General features: G+C 36.3%; 1 protein-coding gene across 16 annotated transcripts in view; it reads right to left on the bottom strand.

Moving 5' to 3' along the window:
- The window catches only part of LRRC4C (leucine rich repeat containing 4C), a 1,360,095-nt gene that overhangs the window by 1,159,834 nt on the left and 177,466 nt on the right, over nt 1-22,795 (bottom strand). The window lies entirely within an intron of this gene.

Raw genomic sequence — 22,795 nt, 5'->3', positions numbered from 1 at the left:
AGATCCAAGAACTCTGCTAAGTCCCAGTATGCTGACAATTAGATGTCTTGATCAAGTGAGAATGCCTTGATTCTCTAGAGGTGCCCTTCAGGAGACAGTCTACACTAGCAATCTGATTTTAGGTAGTCAATACAATTAATTTATCAACCACAGGAAGCAGAGTAGTTTGATAATATCAAATATACCAAATTGAAAGCTCATTTTAGGAAAAACAAAAGGGCAACTTCTTCAGAAGATCTGTAACGAGAAGGAAACATTTTAAAAATCTAAAGCTCTGAATATGATAAAATGTATTTTATAAAAATAAATCCCAAATGGCAGTTTAACAGAAAGCAGATTGATTTTTTTTTTAGGGCTGGCTCTGTCTGTTTCTTTATCCAAAGCATTCTCACCTTTCACAAAAACACAGTATTGCTGCCAACACTCCTGCATAGCTCAGTCACCCTGGATGATAACATAAACAAGTATTGTGTTCAGAGTAATCAATCAATCAATCCATCCAGGAAAATGAGCAAGTCTCACTCAGCAGGTTCCCACCCTACAGGAAGTAACACACTATTGTCCTTATTCTCCTGAACCTTATCCAAATCAGTAAACCAATCAGGTACTCCCTCACACTACCAGTGTGGGTAGATAAAATGATAATTGCATTGTTTACTCAACCATTCCAACCATCAGCTCGCAGCAAGACGCGCCATGTTGCACCATGCCCATCTGTGCAGTTGTATTGAGTTAGAAATCCAAAAAAGTAAAGTGGTTAGAGAAAACCCAGAGATTGTTAAAAAAAATTGAATGACAGCATTAAAAAGTAATCAGCATCTATCCATACTGATCAAACCATATGTAGAAAGGAGACTTATGCAGTTTTGGACAATAGAGGAACATTTCATTAACATTAAAATAACCACTTCTCATACTGTGTGTGTTGTTTCACATTGAGAAGAAACGATCAAAGTCTGTTTAGATCACCCTGAAAATCTACCACAATTTAAGGCAGGAGACCCTAAAATCTTTCAGAACAAAGAATTGCTTTCTGCAGTTAATCAAGATATTGAAGAAAGAATGACTTCCAATGGTCATGTGGCCAGTTAGTGGAAGAGTATATATTATATACAAAGCTCCAGAGGTTGTCAGACCGAATTTCTCTTTATTATAACAAACATTCAAGATTATTATCATAGGTTATTGGCATTTTAAGCTTTCATTAAGAAGCCTGATAGAGAATACAAAAATTGAGATAAAGTTGGGACCCAATCTAAAAGGAATACTTATTAAATATCAAACAACCAAACCACCATGAACATCCATGAATTTTCAGGGCTTGTTCTTATGTTAGCGTTGTGGTGGATAAAACAGTACTATCACACACTGAGTATCCAACTCAGCTCAAACAATCAGCCAACCCCCCAAAAATCAGAGAACAAAATAGTGTATAATACAGTCCCATCATTTAGTAGGAGAAATAAGTACAAAAGAACTTGGAAAGGTGAAAAATGTGAAAGACAAGAAATATACTATAAAAAAAGTTGGAGTTGTGGTTAAAAAGAAAAGAGTAAGATTCAAAATACAGCCTCGCCATCAGACTGAGAGACACAATCACATTCCACACAGAGATAGATGGCACACTTAACGTGGTTAATTTCAGGAAGAAATATTTATAAAGGTGTAGTCAGCTGCTGGGAAGCCATGAGGCAGGATTCAGTGCCCACCTGCGTGATAAAAGAACACTAGTTATTTCCACTAGGTCTGAAGATATTTGCAGAACATAAAGATAGAGAATTCTGATATTTAGTGACCACTGGTTTAGGACTTACACACATCTTGCTTTCTTCCTACCATTTCCTGCCAATGGGCATCAAGTTGGGAAAATCCAACAGGTCACTAGGGGGCAAAGGTGCTCGAAGGTGGAGATTGAATCTGGGGAGACAACCAAATCTAGACCTGTACTAAAAACTATTTCCAAATGTGTCTTTCTGCTCTCTCATCCATGGCTCTGCTTTGCCAGAGTGACTCTGTTCACACCTGCCACCTCCCAGCATCTAGCTCAGTTTTCACTGTTTTCATGGAAATTTACCAATCCTTCATATGAAATTAGTTAGTAATACCTGCCTCACAGGAAGTGTGCAATAAATATGAGTTTCTTTTCTTTCCTTCTATCTATAAATCCATTTTTATGGTGTGTTCGTGTGCTTAAAATTTTATATTATTTAGAAAAAGGAAGAAAAGCCTTATGGGCTAGGTAACGATACGTAAGTCTAAAACAAAACTTGTAGATTAGTAAGGAAAGACTGAATGTGTCAGTATACAAAAAAGGAACAAGAGGAACTGGATTTCAACACATGTTGCTGAAATATAATATGAGTTTCTGTGATTACTTTAGCTTGAATATGCAGATTCCTGATTGCATAGGCAATAAACTGCAGGATAATTAAACACTCGAAGAATCAATATATTTTTCAGAAAGTATTATGTTATATATTTGGTATTTTAATCATGGTGTTGAGGGTTATGAAGGCTTGATATATCTGCAGGGAAGACGCTGTTGTATGTTAGCCTTCACAAGTGCTGTAAGAACTTGGCAATCTATTTCCTACCAACTACCCTTCTCTCTGACACTTGAATGGGCCAGGACAAGTGGCAAAACAAACAGGTCTGATATAATTTTTAAATGTTTTAATATCTATGTTATCTCATAAGAAAGACAACTGAAGAAAACAACTGGATATATCTTAAACTAGCCTTTAGATTTTATCTTTTTCTATTTTTTTCCTTTACAGTCATTTGTAACATCTAACCGGCTAAATATATATAAATATTGAGAGCAAGAAGATGTTAATATCTTATAGAAGGAAGGAACTCAACAAATCTTAGCTGAATTGAATTAAGTAAAAATGTAATTGATATAAAAATCAACTAGTTTCTCTGGGATTAAATAAAACATAGGAATTTTTACTAATGAACAGCAACATTAAAATTTGCTCATCAACACACTAGAATATGTTATGCCTTCAACTTGAAATTAAAATGCCCTGATATTAGACAATGTCTGCCTTTGACTCACAGAGCTAAGTTGTACTGGGTGGCTTATATGAAAACAATCCCCACTGTTTCTAGTTCAAATAATCTAAAAATCAGCATACCTCCCACTTTTTGCTGGGGATTGTAAATTAAGCAATATGGCTTACAAGTTTCAGCTCACCATTTATTTAGACAGAAGGGATGCTAAAGAAATTTGCTTGCTAAAAAGCATCTGTAAGAGCAGACTATAGCTTTTCTAATCTCCATATCGTATACTTAGCACAACTTTAATCAGTGACAGTTGATTACGTTGAGGGCAGTGAGAGTTTATACGAAAGGAACCTTGAAAGTCTGGTGAGTTCTAACTTCACAAGTAGAGACAACTCAGAGACTCTTTATTGATCACAAATTCGTCTTTTCTTTCCCATATAAAGAACATTTTCAAACCTCTCTTCTAGTATTTTGTATCATTTTTCTCATGAAAGACATCAGCACATGTGCCTTAACTTTTTAATTTCCTGGTATATATGGTTGTTATTTAACTATCTAATAATAACATTATTCTTATCAAATTTACATTCCCTGTAGATTTTTGGAAATATGCACATGGTCAGACTCATTTATTCTTTTGTCTAAGTATCTTTTATGAAACAATTATATCTGGAAGCCCGATTTTAGGAAATACCTAGATTGATTATTTTTCCTTCTAAGCTCTGCATATTAGGGCTGACAATCTGGGATGTAGAAAAATAAGGCATTGCTTAATCACATACGCTCAAATGCAGTCTGGACTTTTAAAGTAAATCACTCTATTGAGAGCCACACTGGACCTAATCATGCCTGATTTATATGGCCCATTCTCAGGACACTCAAACATCCTGGGTTTCAGACTAGTTTCTAAATCCTACTATTGTAGTCTTGAACTACCTACTTATCCATCTCTGAGTTTCACTTTTCTTCTTGCACAGTGTAATAAGATAATTCTTTTTTTTTTTAAATCAAATAAGATAAAGAAAATATGTGCATTTTGAAAGGCTGTAAATTATAAGCCAATAGGGCTTTATGAGCCTATTCCCTGCATTCTGTTAATATGTAGTTTTTAATCTAGTGAATTTTATGGTACAGTGAAAACTTGACTTTGGAATCTAATATCTCTAGGTGCAAATCTCAGGTTTCCTTTTCCACAGTTGTGTAACTTTGGGCAAATTTCTTAAGCCCTCTGGAGATTTTTATCATTTTAAAAATGAAAGATTTGGGCCGGGCGCGGTGGCTCACGTCTGTAATCCCAGCACTTTGGGAGGCCGAGGTGGATGGATCATGAGGTCAAGAGATCGAGACCATCCTGGTCAACACGGTGAAACCCCGTCTCTACTAAAAATACAAAAAATTAGCTGGGCATGGTGGCGCGTGCCTGTAATCCCAGCTACTCAGGAGGCTGAGGCAGGAGAATTGCCTGAAGCCAGGAGGCGGAGGTTGCGGTGAGCCGAGATCGCGCCATTGCACTCCAGCCTGGGTTAACAAGAGCGAAACTCCATCTCAAACAAAAAAAAAAGAAAAAGAAAGATTTAAGACTTTTTCATAGGGATATGCTGCCTTTCACATAGCAGTTTTTCATCTGTCATTAACTACTTGTCTATAACTTTCCTAGATTATATTCTTTCCCCAAAACACATAATGCAAAGATAACTTGCCTGTTTCTTGATTTTACAATTTAGAAACCGAGAACTCACAAAAGTTTACAAGAGAGTTTCAAGAAGAGTTAATGGCTTGGAAAACAAGGTATGTGAAGCAAACTTTAAAGACACTGGATCATTTGATACTTAGCAGAAAACCAAGGGTGGAATTGAAAATGATTTCTTAGAAATAAAGATAAGGAGATGGAATGAAGATCGTCTCCATCCATTTATGAAGACGAGAGACAAGCAGTGAGATTGACCGCAATTGCATAATTTTCCAGTTAAGGATGCCAGGTAAAATACAGACATCAAATTTTTACTTCCTCTACTTCCTCTACAACTCACTGTTAAGCACCATAAGGACAGTAGAGAACATACATATATACACACACACACACACACACACATATGTATATAAACTATGTATAATAAATAAATGTATGGTTTTTCTTTTCTTGAAGGTAATAACCCACAAGAAAAAAGAGAATAGGGGATAACAAAAACAAAACTTAGGAAGATAGAAAGCAAAATGACAAGTGGTAACTGATTGAGCACATTGAAAAAGTTGAACCCAAAGCTAGCAGTAGAGAATACTGATAACATTCATACCACAAAACTTGCCATTCTCCAGGTACCTAAAAGTTTTAATGCAGAAACTCCAGCCAGGAAAATTGATTGAAAGTATGTATAAGATGTTATTAGATCTTCCCCTTGATCTCATAGCCCGGTTACTGTACTTCTCTTCTTAGGCAGAATATTGAGTATTTATTATTACTCTCTTCTTAGGGAGAACATTGTGTATTTATTATTCTTTTGCCAGTGTAAACAGAGGGTCCGCTGTGGTTTGAAAGTTTATGCTCTTCCAAAATTCAGGTCGAAACTTAATTTCCAATGCAATAGTATTATGACATAGGGCCTTTAGGTGGTGATTAAGTCATAGGGGCTTGACCGAGTCTTGTCCCCCTTTTGATGCCCCCCACCCTTCTGCCAGGTGAGAACACTGCATTCACCTTTTCCACCACAGCAACAAGGCACCACCTTTGAATCAGAGAATAAGCTTTCATCAGACAGCTAATCTGCTGAAGTCTTGGTTTTAAACTTCCTGGCCTTCAAAACAGTTGAAAAATAAATTGCTGGCCGGGCGCGGTGGCTCACGCCTGTAATCCCAGCACTTTGGGAGGCCGAGGCGGGTGGATCACGAGGTCAAGAGATCGAGACCATCTTGGTTAACATGGTGAAACCCCGTCTCTACTAAAAATACAAAAAATTAGCTGGGCATGGTGGCGCGTGCCTGTAATCCCAGCTGCTCAGGAGGCTGAGGCAGGAGAACTGCCTGAACCCAGGAGGCGGAGGTTGCGGTGAGCCGAGATCGCGCCATTGCACTCCAGCCTGGGTAACAAGAGCGAAACTCCGTCTCAAAAAAAAAAAAAAAAAAAAAAAAAAAGAAAAGAAAAGAAAAGAAAAATAAATTGCTATTATTTATAAATTACCCAGTCTACGGTATTTTTTTTTTACAGCAGCAGAAACATACTAAGATCAAGTCTCTGCATTGGGAGCCATTAGACACATTTCAAAGTGGAATAGCAAACTGGAAATACAGGGATTGGGTCAAATAAGATGTACTGAATGGAGAAATTCTTCAATCTTCTTCCCCATTTGGCTCCCAGATAGGGTGACTATATAATTTCTAATTCAAGCCAGTGCATCCTTGAGGAAAAAAAGGAGATACTATTAATAGTTATTTATTTTGGAACATGTTATAAAGTACACATCTACCAGGAAAACCGGGGCTTGTAGGGCTATGGGCCTCATTCTTCAAACTCTAGTAGGCAGGCACATACTTCCCAGAGAGATTAGACGTATTCTCTGAGGGACTCTGAAGAATGCAAGAGAAAAGATATAAAGAGGAAAACATTCAGGATTCTCAAAGGAAAGAGCATGGTCAGCTGGTTATGCAGTGGAGACCATATTCCACGTGTTTTCGCTATGAATAACATTCACAAATTAAAATAAGAGAAAATCTATATAATGATTTCACTCAAATTATAACAAAATCTGTTGGGAGAAATAAAAGTGTGCATGTCAAGGATGAAACTAGGGAAGTTCTAAACAAGGGAAGAATCCTCAGCCTCTGTGGGGAGAAGTCAATAGATAATACCTAAAGGTTAAATATAAAATCTTGGAATATAAGCATGCTGATTACAAATATGGAGATAAGTTTAAAAAATTTTGCTAAAATAAATGAGATACACACTAAAGAGTATGAAATGATAGGGTCAGGAACTGTTATTTTTATAACAAATCTGGTGTACTATTAGACCTTTTCTTTTATTATTATTATTTTTTTTACTATTAGACCTTTTAACCTAAAAGTTGGCACGCTTTGATCTTCAGACAAAATTTTAATGGCCAGATTTTGTTTGAAATAAATTTAAAAATTTTCCAGTGACACAGCCCTGCCCATTCATTTACATATATCTCTGGCTGCTTCCATAGTACAACTACAAAGTTGAACAGTTGCAGTGGAGATTTTATAGACCATAGAATCTAAAATATCTATTATGTTGTGGCACTGTAGAGAGAAATGTCTGCTGACTGCTACCCTATAACATGGACATGGACAGTTGATTAAAAAGAAAATGAAAAATAGTGACGTCAAATACATTCCCAACAGGGAATGCTTCTAAGTAGTGGAATAATGAGTTGAACAAAATTGACGGCTTTTCTTTCTTGGAGTCTTACATTGGCACAACCTTTTGATCCTCTACTGGACTATGAGTTTTCCTATTTACAGCCAGGACAAGAAAATAGTTGCTATATCCAAGACAGCAGCTACTCTATGCTTCAAATCAAGCAAAGCAAATCCTTATCATTTTTTTTTATTTTAGATATTCAACAGTTTTTGCTCAGTTGTCTATTTGGTTCAAAATATACCTTGGAGATTTTCTGGAAATGTTTTTAAAAATAATAGCTTCTGCGTACCCACCCACAGGTCTATTAGCAAACATAAAATAGGAGGTAAAAGTCTTCTGAAAATGTGGCTCTCAGAGGAACTCAATGACAGAGCCCAACACTCATTTCTTACCCAAAAATTTAAGTGTTTTCCTCAGGGAGAATCCTGCATGATATTTTATTGGTGTCTTTCTTTTTCAATTGCTTTCACATCACATTATCTTAACATATTGCACTGCAGCTTAACGTCATGTTTCTTATATGCTTCCTAATAAGCTATGTAGTTAAAACCACAACAATCTACCATTTTTTGATCATACAGGAAATAAAACCTTATCAGGTCAATAGATTTTCATTCTTTGCCTCTACCTAAGGTTTCAACATCAGTTGTGTTAGAAATGAAATTTACTAATCAAAACTGTTGGTTTGAAAATAATTCTATCAGAGCAAGTGAAACCTATACTCCAGGGAGTACTGCATGTCAACATTTACCATTGATTTTTTGACGAAAAAATTACTTGAAAAAGAATTAACATCTGCACCCTCATCACTATAAAATCACATGCAATACTTTAAGATTTGTGAACAAGTGAGTATTCTACTAATAAGAACCGCCTAAAAATGTAATTTTTATTTTCTGAGATCAAAATTTATCATTGACTACAACATACAATCTATGCTCAGTGCCACAGATTCTGTAAAACCCTCTATTGATGTGCAGTAAGGGGGCATTTTAGAGAAAGTGTCAAAACACCTCATGACTCTTTATTTGGGCTTTATTATTATTGTGTATTGGTTAGATAATTGTTTTCTGCTAGTGCCTGGAAATGAGTACTTTTATACAGTCATTTGCTTATGCATGAATTGAATGTGTTTTGAGTTCCTACTACGTGTATTTAATAATTTTGGAGTTCTTTCCCAAGGGGAGAATACTGTTAGGGGAATTGTTGATGTACGTAACACTGGTCATTCAGGTAACAACCAACTTATTTGTTCACGAGGCACTTAGGACTTATTGACTGAGACCAAGCACACTGTCTACTTATAGTAGGAACTCAAAAAATATTTAGTGTATAGATAAACAAATGACTGTGTCATTCAGTGCATGTAGGATGACTGAACAGTTAGATGAAGAAATGCAACAAACTAGGGAGGTTAGACTTAAGATTGAGGGAAAGATAGTGTGTGCGGGATGAGATAAGAAGCTAGAAAGATGTGAATCACAGTCTTCCAGTCTTCATGCAGTTTTCCTTGTGTATCATCCAGAATCAAGCTATTTGATAATTCTAATTTATCATAAAGTATAATACAAAAATTGTAAATGTTTACTTTTATAGTTTTCAGATACACATACATTTCCTTTTTTTTTTTTTTTTTTTTTTTTCTTGAAACAGGTCTTGCTCTGTCACCAGGCTGGAGTACAGTGGTGCAATTTCGTCTCACTGCAACCTCTGCCTCCTGGGTTTAAGTGATTCTCCTGCCTCAGACTCCTGAGTAGCTGGGACTGCAGGTGCATGCCACCACACCCAGCTAATTTTTGTATTTTTAGTAGAGACGGGGTTTCACCCTGTTGGCCAGGATGGTCTTGAAATCTTGACCTTGTGGTCTGCCCGCCTTGGCCTACCAAAGTGCTGGGATTACAGGTGTAAGCCACCACGCCTGGCCATAAATTTCCTTTTAAAGACAGCGTGCAATTTTATAAGTAGAAACCTAGGTTGGTGTTAAATGACACCAACTAAAAGGGAAATATATGGCAATAAATACTGTTTTTCAGTTGGAATGAGAGGAAGGTCACATACATACAAATGTACATGCAGGCCCACATCATCATTTATAGCAGCAAGAGAATTAAAAATGTGGAATTGGGAATTATATCATGAACACTTGGAAGAATGACACATTACTTGAATGTAGATATAAAAAACAAGCAGTAAATATTTACTCTGTGTTAGATATCAGGCTAGATATCTAGATGAAGTCATTCTGAGACTGGTATTCTGCCCTTAAGGAGCTTAAAATAGAGGTAGAGACGATAGACATATTTTTAGAAATAGAGAAAAATCCAAATTGGAGTACACTTACTATGATCATGTATCAGGCTTAAAATTACAAATGATAGTTATAAAAGAGAATAATGTGATGGCGTAGTCTGACATGCAATTTCCTAGCTGTGGAAAGTTCCAGACTGCAGAGATGAGAACAGGGACTAGAATGCAAGTCTTTTGTCTTTCTGTGTTGCCTATTTCCCGCATGCCATGAGGTAGTACAATTAAATATTGTGGGAGTAAGGACTCTGCTATTGATTTGTAATTCCTCTCTATTTCATACCATGACTGTCATATTGCAGAAGCTCCATAATTTTAATAAATAAATGAACAGAATGGTCAATATGTGACTAAACACCTTAAAGTAGAAATAAACATGGCACTATTTTAATGTCTAGCACTTTATACCTTAGAGTATACTCTTTGTATATCTCATCCAGCCCCTGTAATAACACTCTGACCTCAAGAATGTTATTTGTTAATTACCCACTCTGCAGGTGAGCAAATCAATGATCAAAGAAATTAATGATATGTTAGTGTAAACCACAAGGAGAATACTTAAGAGACACCATAGCAGACAGGACTGGGCTGGTTAAAGCAGTGGCTAGTGGGTAAGATTGAGAAAGCAAGACTGGATGAGAAGACTAAAATCAAGAATAGAAAACATTAAGATCAAGTCAAGGCATTTGCCTTGAAAACAGGAGAAAACAGTTAGTCCTTGTGTAAATTACTGGAACAAAGGGTAAATAAAACCATAATCTTACCAAGCTTGTCAATTCAATCTAATAAGATTATCTAGCTTAACTGAGAGAAAAAGAAAGAAGGGAAGAATCAGAAAGAAAAAGAGGAGGGGAAAAACCTAGTTGCCAGAAAGGAAATATCGGCTTTATATTGTTCTCAGCAGCATAATGGAATTCTGCAGAACATTCAAACTTCAAGTCAGTGTGGGGACACTCATGCAAACAACCCCAACTGACTGACAACTACAGCTAGGAGGGACTCTGTAAAAATTTATCATTAGTAATTTATATTACCTACCTTCCTGAAAATACCATATCTCTGCTGTTTCCAGAAGCACGGATGTAGTGCCCATGAGTCTTTTCTTTTTTAAAAAAATAATAATGATTACATTCTTCAACAATCAGTTCTCCAATGTAACTCTCAAAGTTTCGTGGATGAGATACAACATTTGATAAAAATTAATCACTTTGCTATTGCTTTGATTAGTCATATCACATGGTAGCTGGGAGATAAAGAAAATGAAGATAGGCTTTATTATTTTTGGACTATAACATAAATAAATAATACTATGTTAATGGGAGAGAGTTTGCTCAGTTTATCTTTAATCTCTTCCATATTATCATGAATTTACCAGCATCATAAACAACGAAGAAATAAATGATATAAATAGACTTAGCACATGGAAATATGATCAAATAGGATACTTGTTTTAATTAGCCAAGGACAAACAGCCTCTGACACAGGTGACACAGGTTTAGATGCCTGACACTTTACAACTTTGCAGAGATAGGACACGATCCAGAACGTCATTGCAAACCTTATCAAAACCTGCAATTTTTGAGGGTAAGAAAAACACTTTTTTGTCTGACCTTCTTTCGGTATGATAGAGTTTTATGGCTGAAGCTATAGGTAAACCCAACAGAATTTATATATCTGACTTTCCCCATGCTTATTCTTAGGATAAAAAGAATTTGTTCAAAGAGGAAAAGAAATATACAATTTTGAAACTTTTATTTATTATAATAATTCACAAAGAATAAAAGTGACAGAGCATTTGAGATGAGAGGAAAAGAGACAAAATTAAAGAGAATGAAATGTGATTAGGTGTTCTACTGCGTCTTTCATAATTCTTTCCTAGAGACAGACATGCATAGGAAAAAGCTTTATCTTGATTTTAAAATCCTCTTAATGTGATTTGAAGCTCTTGCATTAAGTCCCTCACAGCAAAAAGCAAATGGCTGGCTTTTTTTGGTGCCAAAATTAGTCTCTCTATCAGTGGCTTGTAGGAGTAAGTCTCCCTTCTCTTGTTTTCTCTGTGCTTAATAATGATCTAATTTAGGCAAGTGCACAACCAAATGATAAATGATTGATATGAAATATATGCATGTTGTTGTGTTGGTTCAAGGAGAATTTCACCTCTTGGGAAGGAAAGTGGATTACCAATTCTGCACCACAGTGTAAGTGCTATAAAAAGCAATATATAAAATTGGCCAGTAAACAACTCACAAAGGCTAATCCACTCAGCATGGACTGGGCTAGACCTAAAATTCCATATGTTCTTGGCTTTCATTCTGTGTTTCCTTCAGCACTCAAAACTGTAGTATCTAGCTGTTAGCAGATAGTACTTTCACACTGAGAAGTATGAGAAATGAAAATCTTGTGCTAAAATGGCTGTAATTTATCAGTACATATTTATAATCTCTTTCAAATTAATCTGTGTTACACATTCCAATCCAGAAACAATTTTGTTGAGATTTCTTTTCCCTTCCCCGCTACTAATTAGAAGGGGTAGAATGGTATAGTGAAAAGAATGTGAATAACTTTTAAATCAACAGCATAACACCTACTCTGTGACCATAGATAAATGACAATCTCTCAAACCTGAGTTTGTTCATCTAAGAAAGGGGAATCCCATCCACATCTTTATTGCAGGACTGTGGCAAGTATAATCAATAAAGATTAAGCAGCTAGCAAAATGCCTGGTAACCAGTAGATGATAACGAATGTATGATTTCTTTGTACGACCTATTGCTACTAACAGCTCTACTCTTATAATCTGCCAAAAAGCCTTCTTGAATAATTTTCTTACACTCTGCCAATATTTTTTTGGCATGGAATAGGTGCAGATTTGAAATATAATATTCCCTTAAAAAAAGAAAGCTTAGATTCCCAGATTTCTCCTTGCTTACTATGTGATGGCATGTAAGTTGTCTAAACACCTAAATCTCAATTTCTTTAGAATGAAAGATTATAATAGTACCCACCATCATTGCGCCTTATAAGGATAAAATGACTAATAAGGTAATGCCTGAAATAATGTAAGTACTTAATAATTTTGGCTGTTTTGATTGGTATGAGGAGGAGTAATAATACAGAAAGTATGCAAATACTTTCTGCCACAGGTCGTTTTCTTAAAACACTCTGACTACCCTGCTTACCATCATTCTAAGGCTACTTCAGAGCTGGCGTTTCACTGTGACCATGCAGTGTACTTGCACTACACTAATGCTGTATACCAGTGCACATATATAATGCTGTGTCCCAAAGCACACCAACAGACAAGTGTTTATTTTTTAAACTCGCACTATATTAATGTTGTATACCAATGCATATATGCATAATGCTGTGTTCCAATGTATACTAATGCCTGGTTACTCTATACAATGTCACATTCCTTAGGTCTGTGTTGTGATTACATACAAAGCCAGGTTGAGTCAATACTCTTACACAGGCCTGGGTCTACTAGGGGCCTGCCATGCTCTGGAGTCTTACTCTTAGCCATCCCCACTGTATGCATTATGGATCACTACTTAGAATTAGATCATTCCCCAGTTGAACCTTAAATGAGACCTAAGCCCTAGGCAATACCTTGATCGCAGCTTTGCAGAGGACCCTGTTAAGCTGCTGTCTGCATTACTGACCCACAGAAATTGTGAGATAATAAATGTGTATTGTTTTAAGACACTAACTCTGTGGCGATATTGTTATGAAGCTATAGATCTTAATAAAATGCCATAAAATTCACTTCAGGTAATGCTATTATGCTTACTTAGCAATCAGAATCTACCTCTTGAAAACTATTTTCAAACTTTATTTTTAAAAATTCTACATCATTCTGTATAGTACTTAATTCACAGTACTATTTTTTTGGATTAAAAATTGAACTCTTAAAATCCATTAATCCACATAGTTTCTAGTAATAAACAGTTTGGGATACAAATATTACTTCTAATATATACAAACCAATCATATTGGTTAATAATAACTAATTCAGCATTTGGGTAGTTGATGCAAGAGATGATATGAAAATGGAACTTGAAAATCTCAAATTCCTCAGTGCTTGATGCTCATTGTAAACAGATCCATCTGTACTTTGAGAAAAGAAAGTACACTCTTCTGACACTTGTTTTGATAGAATCATATATAGGTAAAGAAAAAACACACACACAGAAAAAGACAAAATACAGCATAAATGCACAAAATCTACAGACTTACAAAGGAAATCACTATCTTTTCTCAACTAAGTGTGGTCTGGGCATAGTTAATCATGACCAAGGTATGATTCATAAATGTGTTCTCTTTTAATTCAAAGGGAAAATACTTTGGGATCAAATTATTAGGTTATACTAATAGCATTGGGTAACTGGTAGAGGCTGAAGCCTGATGATATCTTGGAGGCAAAAGATAAAACAAAATATAAGTGATTCATCCAGAAGTGCTTTCAAATTAATTGAGCCCAGAGACCATGCCGCTGGTTTTGTAATGGGCAAATTACAATGCCTTAGATCCAAAGTGCTCAGCCAGAAACAAGTGGGCAGTGTCAGAGAAGCGAATTGGGCTCCTTTTATTATTTATTTATTTCCTCCTAAGGAACGTGTTCATTCCTCCAGGTGCTTTGGCTCTTTTCTCCCTTCATCTAAATTGCCTTGCCCACAGCCTGAACATACCCAGACTTGAGAGTTCAAGCCACAGAGAGAAGGGGTTTGACCCTGAGATTTTACAAAAAGGACAGAGAGAGAGAGAGAGAAGGGACCAGTTTATTAAAACTTGAACTGGAAAGAGAGCAAAGTGCCAATCTAATTAGTGTTTAATGACTGGGCTCAAGTCAGAATGTCAGCCCTGGACCACCAGGGAGAAGGCAGTTTGGCTTAAAGAGAGAGAGCACATGAAGAGGGAAGATGACACGGTTGATTGTCTTGGTCTGTCTCTCTGGTGCCAATTGTGGGAGCTACTGATGCATGCTGATTTTCCTGAGTAAATCAAGGAAGAAGGCAGACAGTGACTTCTCTTCCACTCCTCTGCCATCCTGCTTTATAACTGTGGCCCACATGCACACAGGCTTCTGAATGTCTTCAGTGTCAGTCTCTATAACCAACCATTGCCTTTAGCTTTACCAGTTACTAACTGGATAAAGATATAAACCTGCTTTTATTTAATAATAAATATTTCGTGGGGATTGGCTGAATCTCTCTGAGCCTTGGCTGTTTCTTCTTCAAAATGTAAGTAGTAATATCTATCTTTACAGAATATTGTAAGAATTAGACTTCAGATATACAAGCTATAGCATAGGGCCTTAACACATATTAGAAATTCAACAACTGAAAACTATGTTATCACACCTGAGAAATGTCAAGAGAAAATAATTGCCCCATCCAAAAATTTCCTCCCTGCTACTTCAGTGCAAAACATCACTCTGCACGTATTCCATTACTAATTACTTCCTTGTCTGTAGCAGTTTTGCAGATAACTACAATAATGTATTTGAATTAAAGAAGGTTACCTACTTTAAGATTCTCATTGCCAACCACTGCCAGTCACATTATAATATAAACAAATTATAAAGTTGTATTAGAAATAACCAGGTCACATATGTGAAAGAACTGGCTTCAGAGTCTGCTCAGCCTTCAGAGAGTATGAAGGCGTTCCTTTTGGGAATAAACATGGGCCCGCTTAAAAAGGCAGGGTCTGTTCTTGGGGCCTGATTCTTAGGTGCCTCTCTACCCCCACATAAGATATTTTCATTCAAAGTGTGAGAAATTGGTATTCCTCCCAAATAAAAGCACACCATTCTAGTGTGGCTTATAAAAGACCCTTTCTCTTCTTCAGTCCTCAATTCCATCATTCTGTAGCCATCACCCAGGCATGTTACCTTTCCTCTTTATAAATTATTTTTTGGTCACTGTATTAGTTTCCTTGGTCTGCCATAGCAAATGACTACAAATTTGGTATATCAAAAATGTCAGAAATTTATTATCTTACCATTCTAGTATACAGAAGTCCAAAATCAAGGACTTGGCAGGCTTGGTTACTTGTGTAGGTATTTGCTCCATGTCTCTCTCTTGGTTTTGGGTGGTGGCTGCAAAGCCTAGACTTACCACTCATCTCTGCCTCTGTGTGTCTCTGTAATCTTAAACCTCCGTCTCCTTTCTCTTATAAATCAAATCATTGGATTTAGGGCCCCTCTCAAATCCAGAATAATCTTATTCTGAGATCTTTAACTTAATTGCATCTGCAGAAATGGTCTTTCCAAATAATCTCACCTTCACAGGTACCAGGGATTAGGACGAGGACATATAATTTGGGGGGACACTGTTCAACCTTCTATAGTTGCCTCACATACTAACAGTAATGGTCATACAAGTCTCCCCAATTCTTGTGCTTCCACTGTCCATTTTCCTCATTTCTAACCTCAGGATTTTTAAAAATGTCTCAAAGCACCCCAAATGCTTTCCACTGTAGAGCTGAACAAAGCTACAAATCCTGTCCTGTGGGTTAGAGTTTATAGAACCTAACCTCAACATTTTCCTTCTAAACTTCTTCTACAACAGTCCCCTCCTTCTCACTCACCTTCTCTCTGTTCTACAAAGAAATCAACAGGTTTTTACACTTTCTGTTTTTGAAATTATCTTCCCCAGGATTGTCCCCAACTGGTTTTTGCTTATTGCATGGCTGGCTGTCAACTGTTCAAATTTTTGTTTAGATGTCACTTCCACAAAGAAGTTGCCCCCGATTAAAGTAATTGAATTAGCTCCCTCTCCTCATAGCCACTTTCTGTTCACAATCCATTTTATATTCTTCAAGTACGTATCAAAATAAGAAATGCATTATTTATTAATTAGTTTGCATATTCATTGTTCTTTCCCCAATTGAGTGTATGTGCCATGAGAGCAGGAATTGTTTTGCTTATCACTATTTCCCCACTATTACACCTGTGTTTGAAACACAGTAGGCTGAAAAAAATGTTGTTTATTGAATGAAAGAATAGCATCATCATGCCTCAAAGGAAAAGAGGCAGAGTGGAAGGAACCAATGATAATTGTTATGCTATCACCATATGCTTAATTATTTCTTTACATATACTAACTCACTTAATTTTCACACTGATACCATAAGGTAGATTCTATTATTTCTCCTATATCTGATACAAATAAGCTAAATGGCTTTCCTAAAGTCACGTAAAAAAGAACACTCAGATCTACCTGACTTTAGGACCCATGTTCTTTCAACTAACTCTATGCCACAGAGGAAAAAGACAAGGAAAGGACGTTTTAAGGCATCATCAAAACACGCTGTTGAAAGTAGACTGGTGATAAAAATGCCTTAATTTTTTTTTTAGTAAGACCCCTCTCGGGTGTTTTCAAATGGAATAATAGTTTTTATTGTCCTTGTAGTGATGCTGTGGATGCCTGTGAACTTGGGGTGGGAGAAGTGCTGGGGTGCAGAAGGATCCAGTCAGTTCGCTCAAAATAACTGGGGTGGGTGTTTGCTTTTCACATGGGTAAATTTAATTAGCATTGTGGGTGTCTAAGAACTGTTACAGACCTCCTCTGGCTGCTGCACAAAATTATCCAGGACTATGTTTAGCATTTCTGGAAACATGCCTCTGATCCCCATCAAACTTACAGTGAAATAGGGACTCAGGTGCCTCAGTCAGGAGAATTTGAATCACTACAGGGAAGAACATTATATTTAAGATGAGTTGAATGAAGTATTTTGATTACAATATACTTGAGAAACCTTTTCAAACCATGCTGGCTCTTATGGTTTGTTGATGAAACATATACATACTTCATAGAACTTATAAAAAGACAACTGCTTAATACCAAAGCAGTGTTTTAAAACAGTTAAAATGAAACTTGTCACTTGAAAAAATAAATACTTTCTCTAGTCCTTATCTTTTAAGAAAGAAGGTATGCTTATTTCTCCTTCTTGCTTAGCTAACTGTTGTACATTTATATCAACCTTAGTCAGAAATGTTCATAATATTCAGGATATTTGCTTCCTAAATCATTACGTAAAGATCAGAAACATGACTTCGATTACTTAATTTTCAAGAATATCTGTGACCAGCTGCATGAAGGAATTAGGACTCAGAACCTGGCCAGTTCTATATGTGAACTTAATACTTATTTCATGCATGTGTGCATAAATTCAACAAATATTTAATATGACCTTCTATGAATCAGTTATGGGTTGAATAATGAAAGAAAATGTTTGGTTTCATATAGCTCATATTGTAGTGAAGAAAACAGATAATAAAAGTAAAGTATAACAAATGTTGGTGAGGATGTGCAGAAATTGAATCCCTTATACACTACTGATGGAAATGTAGAATGCTACGGCTACTGTGGAAAATAGTACAGAGGTTTCATAGAACTACCCGACAATCCAGCAATCCCACTTCCGGTTATAGATCCAAAAGAATTGAAATCAGAATTTCAGACCATTCACAATAGTCAAGATATGAAAGCAACCTAAATGTCTACTGATGGATGAATTAATACATAAAATATGTACATACAATGGCATATTATTCAGCTTTAAAAACTAAAAATATAAGTCTTACCATTTGCATCAACATGCAAGAGCCTAGAGGGCATTATGCTAAATGAAAGAAGCCATTCACAGAAGGAGAAATACTATACAATTCCATTTATGGGATAAATTTAAAGTGGTCAAACTCTTAGATGCAAAGAAAAGAATAGTGATTTCCAGAGGCTGAAGGAAAGGGAAAATGGAGTATGCATTTTCAGTTATGCAAGACAAATACATTCCAGAGATCTGCTGCACATAGTGCCTGTAGTTAGCAATATGGCATTGTGCACTTTAAAACATATTAAGAGGTAGAAATTATGTTAAATATTTTTACCACAAAACAAAACAGGGCATAAGGACATTTTTGGATGTGATGGATATGTTTGGTACCTTAATTATGGTGATGGCATCACAGGTTTGAGAATATGTCCAAACTCATCAAAATATATATATATTAAATATGTGATTTTTTTGCAAATCAATTATATCCACATAAAACTTTAAGAAGAAAGAAAAAGTCAACCAGTTAAGGAGATGTGGGGTGATGTTAAGGTGACAACAAATATTTGAACAGAGATCTGGAAAAGTGAGGAAGCAAGGCCTGTAGGAATCTCGGTTTTAGGGAGGAGACAGACAGATGGGAATTGAAAATAGTAATCTCCTGACATAGAGGCATGCATAGCATGTCAGGACATTGCAGGGAAGCTGGAGTGGCTGGAGAGGAGTAAGTGAGAGGTAGAAAAGAGAGAAGAGGGAGTGGAGAAGCAGCCAAGATTAGAACATACAGGGCTTGGGAGGGCAGAGGAGGCACTTTGGGTTTCACTTCACATGGAAGGAAACCTAACAGATGGTTCTGAATAGTGGAGTGACATGATCTGACTAACCTTTTAGAAGGATATCTGCAGTTTCAGTGTTGAGAATAAACTCAATGGGATCAAGGGCCAAAGACCATAATCAGAAAAGTCACTACTATAGTTCAATGACAGTGTCTTGAACAAGGGTGGGAACAGCAATGATGGTGGTGAGAAGCAGTCAGTCTGGAAAAAAATTGCTAATGGATTAGATGTGGAGCGATATGGTTTGGATGTTTGTCCCCTCTAAATCTCATGGGAAATGCGATTCCTAGAGTTTGGAGGTGGGCCCTACTGGAAGGTGTTTGGGTCATGGGGGTGGATCCCTCATAAACGGCTTAGTCTTGTTCTCAGGGTAATGAGTGAGTTCTCACTTTCTGGGTTCCTGTGAGATCTGGTTGTTTAAAAGAGCCTGGCACCTCCTCCCTCTCTTTGTTGCCCCCCTCACCATGAGATATACCAGCTTACCCTTTGCCTTCCACCTTGATTGTAAGCTTCCTGCGGTCTTACCAGAAGCCAAGCAGGTACTTGTGCCATGCCTGTGCAGCCTACGGAACTTGAGCCAAATAGATGTCTTTATTTATAAATTACCCAGTCTCAAGTATTTCTTTACAGTAATGCAAAATGGACTCAAGTGTTTCTCTACAGTAATGCACATGGAGAATAAAAGAATGAGAGAAAACAAAAATGATCCCCAGATTTTTGGTCTGAATAATGGGGTAAAAGATAGCACCATTTACCTAAATGGAACTTTTTGCACTCTATTCAAACAAAAAACAAACAAACAAAAACAAAGATTATTCAGCAAATGATTTCTTCCTCTCTATCACTATTGCCCTTTTATACACAGATGCAGAACAGGGGGACATATTTTCTTTTTTTGTTGTTTAAACTAATTACCCTGCCTTGCTCAGAATTGTTTCAAGGCAGCTCACTGGGAGCATAAAATATGTCAAGATAGCATAAATTAGAAATAGAACAAAAATGGCCTTTGGCCTTACAGTTCCACTGTTAGAAATTTATCCCAAGGGGAGACATAATGTATTGTGTGAGCATAATACAAGGATTCTCACTGCTACACTGTTTGCTATAGTAGAGAATTGGGAATGACACAGTCAAATTAGTCATTGTACGTTATTGAAATCACCACAATCAAATCAGAAATACTAACACTATATTAAATTGATAGACAGATGTTCATTATATATTGTGAAGAGGAAAAAACTGTGGGTTACCAAAGAGCATATAAAGCATGATTTTCTCTATACAAACATAAATATATGCATAGAATAAAATCTATAAACCTACACGCCAAATTACTAAAGGTAATTATTCCTGGTTTGGGACATGAAAATGTTTGTACAGGTCGACAAGACGTTATTTCTAAAGTGGGGAGGTGAAAGAACAAAGAAAAAGTAAGTATCTGCAAAGAGAAGCTGTTAGAAAGCCTAAAAATATAAACCAACATAATATTCTATCCACCTGCTACGTGTGATATTTAATTTAGCTCTAACAAAGATAGCAGCTAAGACTAAAAGACAGACCTTGCTAATTACAAAATTCACCATGTCCAAAAATAAAAATATTATCTGTATAAGAAGTGTAAGTCTTGACATTTTCAGGTGACCTGGCATCTTCTTATCTCTACAGATATCCTGGAGTCATTTCTCCCCAGTTACCAGCCACACAGGACAGCCAGCCTGTGTTTTAGCTCCTTGAACATGTCCATCCTGTTTTCACCAAAAGTTGCTAGCACAAGCCCTTGTCTCAAACACTACTTCTTCTACTATTCAACTGAAAACTCTTAACCTTTCATGTCAGTTCAAACTTCACCTTATCACAAAAGAACTACTTGATTCCCCAATAATAAATGATTGACCTATAATTCCTCCGTGGCACATATCATTAGTTTTCATTATATAGCTATCTGTATGATAGCTATTGAAAACATTCTCTTCTTTGTTAGATAGTATGGTAGGCAAAATTATACCCCTTTCTTCCAAAACACATCCACATCCTACTCCCCGGAACCTGTGAATTTTATTTTACATAGTAAAAGACATTTTGCAGATATGATTAAGGGTTTTGAGTTAGAAGATTATCCTGGATTATTCAGATACACCCAATGTAATCACTAGAATCCTTACAGGAGAAACAGAGAGGCAAGAGAGTGAAAAAGAATATATAAGGATGGAAGAAGCAGACATAAAATGATGTGAAGCTCCAAGCCAAGAAATGCAGGCAGCTAGAAAAGGCAAGGGAATAGATTCTCCCTTTAGAGACTCCAGGAGGAACACGACCCTACTGGCGTCCCAGTTATAGCCAGGTGAAATCCATTTGAGATTTCTGACTTCCATAAAGGTAAGATAGTATTTTTGTGTTTTTAAGCCACTGATTTTGTGGTAGCTCATTACAGCAGCAACAAGAAACTATCAGAAATGTTAAGAATCTTGAGCGTAGCAACCTCATTCATTTTGTTCACCACTGTATCCACAGCATCTAACGAAAGGCTTTGACACGTTATAGAAAGCTTATATTTGTTGAATGGATGGATATTTAAACGAATTAAGCAGTCTTTATTTCCCAAAATATTTCTCCAATTTAAAAATGAGGTGAATGCTAAGGAGCCAAATTAAAAAGCATGTAAAAAAATGTTGCTTTATGCCATCTTTAACTCATTCATGCAAATTGTCCATGCATTACGGATCTTCTAATAAACTGAATATTATTTGCAGTTAACACACAATTTTTAAGTAACCCCAAATCTCACAGACAACTTTCAGAAGAAATATCTAAGTATATTATTTATTTTTAAAGTTTTTCTAGAACTTTTCAAAAGAATTAATTATTGGAAAATGTATTTCCACAATGGTTGTCAAAAGTAAGGATACAAGATTACTTAGCCTTGTATTTTGTCATTCCAATCCTGTACCGGTAATCTTTGCTTTGCTTTGATGTACTTACCAGGTCAGGTCATGAACAGTGTAAAGTGAGGTCTGTAGTACAAGCCCAAATGCTGACAACTGAGGTAAGACTTCAGAGGAAAAACAAATATCCACTGGAGACAATTGAGCACCTGCAAATTTATCTATAATGTTACAAATTCTGCCTGAAATTACATGAGTCGTTTTAGAGAACTGGAAATTTGGCTAACATTGTCTCCTTTCGTTGGTTTTTTTTTTTCAAGTTCTGTGAGTAACTTGAACATTCTACTAGCTACTTGAAATGTTCCCGGCAGTGCATTGGTTCTCGAACTTGAGCACACATTACAACCACCTGGCATTCTGGATGCACCTGGAGGACATTAAGTTAATTGACTTAAGCCAGGCACAGAAAGACAAATAATGCGTGATCCCACTGATTTGTGGAATCTAAAATAGCTGATCTCATAGCTGTAGAGAGTAGAATGGTGGTTACCAGAGGCTGGGGTAATTATAGAAGAGAAAGGCTGGGAGATGTTGGTCAAAGAATGAATAGTTACAGTTAGATAGGAGGAATAAGTTCTAGAGATCTATTTCAAATCATGGTTATTATAGTTAATTACCATAAATTGTTTTCTTAAAAAATGCGAAGAAAGTGTATGTTGTGTTCTCGCCACAAAATCAATAAATATGTGATATAATGCATTTATTAGTTAGATTTAACCATTCCATAACGTGTATACAGTACCCCATCACTTAACATCTTCCATAGGATT

The sequence above is a fragment of the Aotus nancymaae genome, unplaced genomic scaffold (assembly GCF_030222135.1).
Source record: "Aotus nancymaae isolate 86718 unplaced genomic scaffold, 86718_ANA_hifiasm-v0.15.2.pri h1tg000059l, whole genome shotgun sequence".
In the NCBI taxonomy this organism is placed as follows: Eukaryota; Metazoa; Chordata; class Mammalia; order Primates; family Aotidae; genus Aotus; species Aotus nancymaae.
This window is presented reverse-complemented; position numbering and strand designations above follow the sequence as displayed.